This window comes from Platichthys flesus, chromosome 7 (genome assembly GCF_949316205.1).
Source record: "Platichthys flesus chromosome 7, fPlaFle2.1, whole genome shotgun sequence".
Lineage (NCBI taxonomy): Eukaryota > Metazoa > Chordata > Actinopteri > Pleuronectiformes > Pleuronectidae > Platichthys > Platichthys flesus.
In genome coordinates, this window is record NC_084951.1 from 293,716 (window position 1) to 301,987 (window position 8,272).

General features: G+C 44.8%; 1 long non-coding RNA gene across 1 annotated transcript; it reads right to left on the reverse strand.

Moving 5' to 3' along the window:
• Positions 1-352: 352 nt before the first annotated feature.
• Positions 353-1,776, reverse strand: LOC133956286 (uncharacterized). The gene is made up of 3 exons (XR_009921111.1): positions 1,565-1,776; positions 1,418-1,487; positions 353-703 (listed from the first exon to the last, which is right to left on the reverse strand). It is a non-coding gene; the product is annotated as an uncharacterized LOC133956286 (long non-coding RNA).
• Positions 1,777-8,272: the final 6,496 nt, after the last annotated feature.

Consider the following 8,272-nt stretch of genomic DNA (forward strand, 5'->3'; position numbering starts at 1 on the left):
CTGTCTCTTTCTCTAACCACCATGTATTCTTATCAAATCACAACATCACTTTTTCCTTTCCCACAGTTTTTACTTTTGTTCTCTCTGTTTCTGCAGGTATCTCTGCCTCCAGGGCTATAGGATCCAGATCTGACACAACTCAATGGTCATTATTATAATACTGTATTATTTGGTGCTTCTATCATTAATAACTTATCTTAATTACCCTTATTATATTAAACTATTCTGAAGGAGCTTTAATATTCGGAGGTCACTAAATTGAATGTTGAGTCGGTGTGTGTGTAGCGCCTTTAACCCTGATGGAAGAAAGCAACCCACATTCCCCTAGGTTCAGAAAGCTGGACTCTTACTGGAAGTTGAACAGTGATCATTTATTGCCTTGCCAACAATTCCTATTTTGCAGTGCAGTGAATTAGGAACAAACAAAAATAGAGCTCTTTCAATAAAATAAAAAAATAAAATAAAGTTCAAAGAAAAGTGTCCTTTCTTCTATATCAGAAGATGGGGTTTTAACCCTGTGTTCGTTCTACTACCCGGGTAGGTTTTATGGTGAACGTTCTTATCTGAATCAAAGGAAAATGAGTAGAAGTCTTTGGTCTTCGGAGTGGATCCCGATCTTCGTCTGCTGTCAATCGCCTGGCTCGCCACTGAACCACCAAAGGTTCAGAATCTGATCAATATCTGATCTAGCAAAAAAAACAATCTACACGCATGGTGCAGAAAATAGATTTCAATTATCCATATTCATCACATGACTTCTACTACTCTTAATCTGATTCTCTGCATATACATATCCAAATGCAGTACATTGTTCCAATCATTGTAAATGGCAATGTACACATTTACAGTACAAATATTTTAACAATTATTCATCATGTACTTGTACTTAACATAAATATACTTATTTATCTCTATAAGCAGTGTTTATATTCTTAAGCAATATTTATCTTTTTAACTGTAAATGAACTGTATCAATTCACTCCTTTTTACTCCACATTCAAATGACCTCCATGAATTTATCACATTATGTACACAGTAAATTATATCTGATCAATATAATTACAACCTGACATCATCGTCCATCTCTGTCTCTATCATCAAATATTGTGGTGGCATGGTAGTTTAGCCAGCTACACATTAGCTATATTGAACACCACAGTATATCTGAGCTAGCTTAACAATGCTATCCGCGATTAGCGTTAGCGCGGTAGCTAGCGATCTTTTAGTAGTAATAGTAAGTAATTTTCCACATATCACAATGATACAATAGTACCACGGTGGGTTAAAACATTAGGAAACATTCCCTTAACTCCGATTGGTTTTATGAAAGTATCTCAGTAAGCAGCATGTTCATCTGAGCTAACATCAACAAGCTAATAACGAGGCTTAGCCTCTTAGCATGTAGCAATGCTCTTACCGGAGTCCAACAGAGGCTTACACGGCTGAAGCAGCTCCGCTCTCTCTCTCTCTACACACAAAGCTCTCTCCTAATAAACAAGAGATTTATCAATATACTACGTGGGGATTAATCATTAATTTATGAGGTTTACATCACGTTTCATACCCAGGTTCGTCAGCTCACTCAACGAGTGGCACTCACGGTCAACGTCTCGGGAGTGGCTCAGGACGAGCACGCGCTCTGTGGTCGTGACCATGAATGCAGGGCTAACGCGCCACCTTGTGGTGGGGCTCGGTAAACTCCCTCTAAATGACATACATGGGTCTTGTATCCATGTGGGTTACATGTGCTTTTGCTAAAACGATGTCGGACAAAGTAGTTTTCTCTGGCCCGCTCCCTAATACAACAGGTGATGACATATTTAGCCGCATGTTGTCTTTTAACCGCTGGCTGTCGAGGTGGTGTCCTGTAAACGGCGTGGGCTTTATAGATAATTGGCTAACTTTTTTGAGAAAACCTGGTCTTGTTAGGAGAGACGGCGTTCATCCCACTTGGGATGGAGCAGCTCTCTTATCTAGGAATATTACTAAGTCTATAACATGACAACCCATAGTTGGGACCAGGAAGCAGAGCTGCAGTGCTAAACACTTCTCTGCGCTCCCTCTGGATCAGTCACAAAACCCCATAGAGATTGTGTCTGTTCACCGTCCGATTAAATTATTGAAATTAAACAATAATAGAGCGAGAACTCCACACAAACATTTAATACAAATTAAAACAACCTCTGAAACAATACAGGAAACCCAGACTTTTAAATGTGGTCTTTTAAACATTAGATCACTGGAAAAAAAGGCTCTTTTAGTTAATGAAATAGTCTCTGATTACAACATAGATTTATTGTCCCTCACTGAGACGTGGCTGCATCCTGATGATTATGTCAGTCTAAATGAATCTACTCCCCCCAGTCATATCAATTCACAGGTTCCTAGAGAAATTGGGCGAGGAGGTGGAGTTGCTGCTATTTTTAACTCCAGTCTATCAATTAATCCTAAACCTAAACTCAGCTACAAGTCATTTGAATGTCTGGTTCTTAGTCTTCCACGCCAATCCAGGAACCACCAACAGCCAATCATATTTGCCGTAGTTTACCGTGCTCCCAGGGCTTATACTGAATTTTTAAAGGAATTCCCTGAGTTTTTATCAAACTTAGTCCTAAAGACCGATAAAATTATTATTGTTGGTGACTTTAATATTCATGTTGATAATAATAAAGATTGCCTTAGCGTAGCATTTATTTCAATACTAGACTCTATTGGTTTCAATCAGTGTGTGCACAAACCTACTCATTGTGGTAACCACACACTTGACCTTGTATTATCGTACGGTGTCGCAATTGAAAATTTAACAGTACTTTACTAACAGTAAAATTAATTTTCTAGATGTCTACCTGATAGTGCTGTAGCTAAATTTAAGGAAATAATCCCAATTACATTTAAACCCGTATTAGCAGTAGATATAAACAACAAATTCTTTAAAACCCTGAGCTCCATTGAGATCGACCACCTCGTCGATAGCTCTGCAGACTCATTACGATTAACATTAGACTCAATAGCGCCTCTAAAAAAGAAAAATGTCAAACATAGTAAATTAGCTCCGTGGTATAATTCCCAGACAAATGAGTTAAAACAATTATCAAGAAAACTAGAAAGGAAGTGGCGCTCCAGCAACAATGTTGAAAACCTCATAGACTGGAAGAATAGTGTTAAAGAATATAAAAAGGCTCTCCACAAAGTAAGAGCCGCCTACTATTCAAAACTAATAGAAGAGAATAAAAATAACCCCAGGTTTCTCTTCTGCACTGTAGCCAGGCTGACAGAGAGTCACACCTCCACCGAACCCAGTATTCCTCCATCCCTAAATAGCAATATCTTTATGACCTTTTTTATTGATAAAATTCAAACTATTAGAAATAAAATCAACCATCTCCTGCCCTCAATTGGCACTAATACCCTCCCAACAACAGAGATCTCAGAAACGGCTGAGAATCCTACCCATTACTTAGACAGCTTCTCTCTGATCACCCGTGATCAGTTTACCAAATTAATCTCAGGTTCTAAACCAACAACCTGTATCTTAGATCCCATTCCTGCCAAATTACTTAAAGACATTCTGCCCCTAATTGATAGTTCGTTACTTAACATTATCAATGTGTCATTATCATCAGGTTATGTACCACAGTCTTTTAAAATAGCTGTCATCAAACCCCTACTCAAAAAACCCACCCTAGACCCAGAGGTTTTAGCCAATTACAGACCAATATCTAACCTCTCCTTCATTTCTAAAATCTTAGAAAAAGTGGTAGCCAATCAGCTGTGTGAGTTTCTCCAGGAAAATAATATATATGAAGACTTTCAATCGGGGTTTAGAGCCAATCACAGTACAGAGACAGCCTTGGCAAAAGTCACTAATGACCTTTTAATAGCCTCAGATCAGGGACTTGTGTCTGTCCTCGTTCTGTTAGATCTCAGTGCAGCATTCGACACAATTGACCATCAAATTTTATTACAAAGACTAAAACAGTTAATCACATTAATGGAACCGCCCTTAACTGGTTTAAATCGTATTTTTCTGATCGCTCCCAATTTGTGCAAATTAATGATGAGTCATCTGTGCGCACCAAAGTTAATCATGGTGTTCCGCAGGGCTCTGTGCTCAGCACAATTTTATTCTCATTATATATGCTTCCACTAGGAAACATTATCAGGACACACTCGGTAAATTTCCACTGCTATGCGGATGACACCCAGTTATATTTGTCAATAAAACCTGAACAAAGTAATCAATTAACTAAACTTCGAACATGTCTCAAGGACATAAAAACCTGGATGACCCGCAATTTTCTCTTATTAAACTCAGACAAAACAGAGGTTATAATACTTGGCCCCAAACACCTTAGAGATGCATTATCTAATGATATAGCTGCGCTAGACGACATTGCCCTTGCTTCCAATGAAACAGTCAGGAACTTGGGAGTGATCTTCGATCCTGATTTATCCTTTAATAGTCACTTAAAACAAATTTCGAGGACCGCTTTTTTCCACTTGCGTAATATTTAAAAAATTAGACATGTCCTTTCACAAAAAGATGCAGAAAAACTAGTCCACGCCTTTGTTACATCGAGACTGGACTATTGTAATTCATTATTATCAGGCTCCAGCAGGAAGTCGTTAAAGACTCTACAGCTTGTCCAAAATGCTGCAGCACGTGTCCTGACGAGAACAAAGAGAAGAGAGCACATTTCTCCAATATTAGCATCGCTACACTGGCTTCCAGTTAAATCTAGAATAGAATTTAAAATTCTCCTCCTCACCTTCAAGGCCCTTAATAATATAGCGCCTTTATACCTTAAAGAGCTGTTAATACCTTATAAACCCACTAGAGCACTCCGCTCCCAGAATTCAAGCCTACTTGTCGTCCCTAAATTCTCTAAAAGTAGAGTAGGAGCCAGAGCTTTTAGCCATCAAGCCCCTCGGCTGTGGAATAATCTACCACTTTCAGTTCGGGAGGCAGTCACCATCTGTTCGTTTAAAAGTAGGCTCAAAACCTTCCTTTTTGATAAAGCTTATAGTTAGAGCTAATTAGTGCGCCAGAACGTTACTTGTTCTATTTTATGACACATGACACACGGAGCTTCTCTTTCCAGCTTCTCCTTCCTCTTCTCCATCCCTATCCCCCTTCCCCGGAATCCCTTTGCTTTATCACCCGCAGATCCAGGGCCTCTGTGGCCGCACCATGGATTACGGTTTGTGGATCGCGCACCGGGGGTCGCGGTGTTGGATCCAGTGTGGCGGATTCTGAGTCATGTGGGCTGATCGTGGTGCTGGTGGCGGACCCTGTGTCGCGTTGGCATTGGGCACGGGCGGTGGACCAGGACCGCAGTGGTGGCTTGTGATGGGTCCTCCTGGTGGGCGGCGGTTGACGGTGACTGAGGACTGAAGTGGCGTCTGGTCTGGATGGTGGATCGTGGTCTAGATGGTTGCTGAGCATGGACTGTGCTTCATCATTGCTGCTAGAGACTTTGATTATTGATGATGTTCTCCTGCACGTGGCATCTATTGCACTTCTGTCCGTCCTGGGAGAGGGATCCCTCACATGTGGCTCTCTCTGAGGTTTCTACATATTTTTACCCTGTTAAAAGGGTTTTTTGTAGTTTTTCCTTACTCTTGCTGAGGGTTAAGGACAGAGGATGTCACACCCTGTTAAAGCCCTATGAGATGAATTGTAATTTGTGAATATGGGCTATACAAATAAAATTTGATTGATTGATTGAATATGCTAAGTTGCACCACTGCTTCTGCAACCCCTCTTTTCCAACCACCTCTGCTCTCTTCCCCATCTTTCTCCTCTATCACCCTAGCCGGTCGAGGCAGATAGAGGTTTCTTCCAGTTAATGAGGGAGTGTCTTCTCTCCAGAGTCGCCACTGCTACTGGTTGTTGGGAACGGTTGGGTTTCTCTAAGGCAGTGGTTCTCAAACTTTTTCTGTCATACCCCACTTTGGAGCTAGATTATTTTTCATGCTCCACCTGCCCCCCTGCCCCAACAAAATGACAAAATGGGCCAAGTGTTTTTACATAACATAGAGATACATGTGTCCGTCTCTCTGAGCGCACAAACTCCCACTCCTGGTATTTCTTGCTGGCCTGATACGATGATTTAATAAAATTTACGTGACGTTCCCTGACATGAAAACTGATTTGTAAAGTTCACCGTTCGCGAAAAATATGCGCGATAGGCACAACAATGTACAGGGATCCACTGAAGGGCCACGGGTTGCCGACCCCTGGCTATGGCAAAAGAACAATTTGTTTACTGTTTCACCGTTAATAAAGAAATGTGGACAAAATTTCCCCCTCCCGACCTCTCCTGGAACCGTCACCTTATCGTGGTGGAGAGGTTTGCGTGTCCCTATGAACCTGAGGGCTGTGTTGTCTGGAGCCTTGTGCTCCTGGTAGGGTCTCTCATGTCAGAGTGGTCTCAGGTGAGGGGCCAGACTAAGAATGGTTCAAAAAACCTCAATGAATAACGAAAAAAAGAGGAGATGTGACCTGGCCCGGAGGAAGCCCGGGGCCCCGTCTTGAGCTAGGCCCAGACGGAGGGCTCGATGGCGAGCGCCTGGTGGCCGGGTTTGCCACGGAGCCCGGTCAGGCATAGCCCGAACAAACTACGTGGCACCCCCCCTCTCTTCATCCCATGGGCCCACCACCTGTGGGAAGACCCGTTGGGGTCGGGTGCGCAGCCACATGGGTGGCAGCGAAGGTCAGGGGTCTCGACGGACCAGACCCGGGCGGCAGAAGCTGGCTCTGGGGACGTGGAACGTCACCTCGCTGTGGGGAAAGGAACCAGAGCTTGTGAGGAAGGTGGAGCGCTATCAGTTAGATCTGGTGGGGCTTACCTCCACGCACAGTCTCAGCTCTGGTACCGTACTCCTGGATAAGGGTTGGACTCTATTCTTCTCCGGAGTTGCCGAGGGCGTGAGGCGCCGGGCGGGTGTGGGGATACTCATAAATCCCCGGCTGAGCGCCGCGGTGTTGGAGTTTACCCCGGTAGACGAGAGGGTCGCCTCCCTGCGCCTAAGGGTTGTAGGGGGGAAAACTCTGACTCAAGGGGCGGTAACCCTCGGACACCGTGGTGGACACCGGTGGTCAGGGAAGCCGTCCGATTGAAGAAGTAGGCCTTCCGGGATATGATATCCTGGAGGACTCCGGACTCGGTTGCAGGGTACCGACAGGCCCGAAGGGCTGCAGCTGCTGCCGTGTCGGAGGCTAAGCAGCGGGTGTGGGAGAAGTTCGGAGAGGCCATGGAGAAGGACTTTCGGTCGGCACCAAAGTGTTTCTGGAAGACTATCCGGCACCTCAGGAGGGGGAAACGGGGAACCATCCAAGCTGTGTACAGTAAGGATGGGACTCTGTTGACCTCAACTGAGGAGGTCGTCGGACGTTGGAAGGAACACTTTGAGGAACTCCTGAATCCGAATAACACGCCCTCTATGTTGGAGGCAGAGCTCGAGGTTGATGGTGTTTCATCGTCAATTTCCCTGGTGGAGGCCACTGAGGTAGTCAAACATCTGCGCAGTGGCAAAGCCCCAGGGATTGATGAGATCCAGCCAGAAATGCTAAAGGCTCTGGGTGTTGAGGGGCTGTCATGGTTGACACGCCTATTCAACATCGCGTGGGAGTCGGGTGCAGTGCCAAAGGAGTGGCAAACCGGGGTGGTGGTTCCCCTGTTCAAAAAGGGGGACCAGAGAGTGTGTACCAATTACCGGGGTATCACACTTCTCAGCCTCCCTGGTAAAGTCTACTCCAAGGTAATGGAAAGGAGGGTTCGGCCGATCGTCGAACCTCAGATTGAAGAGCAACAATGCGGTTTTCGCCCTGGACGTGGAAATACGGACCAGCTCTTCACTCTCGCAAGGATCCTGGAGGGGGCCTGGGAGTATGCCCATCCGGTCCACTTGTGTTTTGTGGATCTGGAGAAGGCGTATGACCGGGTCCCCCGGGAGAAACTGTGGGAGGTGCTGCGGGAGTATGGGGTAAGGGGGTCTCTCCTCAGGGCCATCCAATCTCTGTACTCCCAAAGCGAGAGCTGTGTTCGGGTCCTCGGCAGCCAGTCAGTTTCGTTCTCAGTGGGTGCTTGTCTCCGCCAGGGCTGCGCCTTGTCACCAATCCTGTTTGTGATATACATGTACAGGATATCGAGGCATAGTCGTGGTGGGGAGGGGTTGCAGTTCGGTGGTCTGAGGATCTCATCACTGCTTTTTGCGGATGATGTGGTCCTCATTGGATCATCGGCTTGTGACCTTCAGCACTCACTGG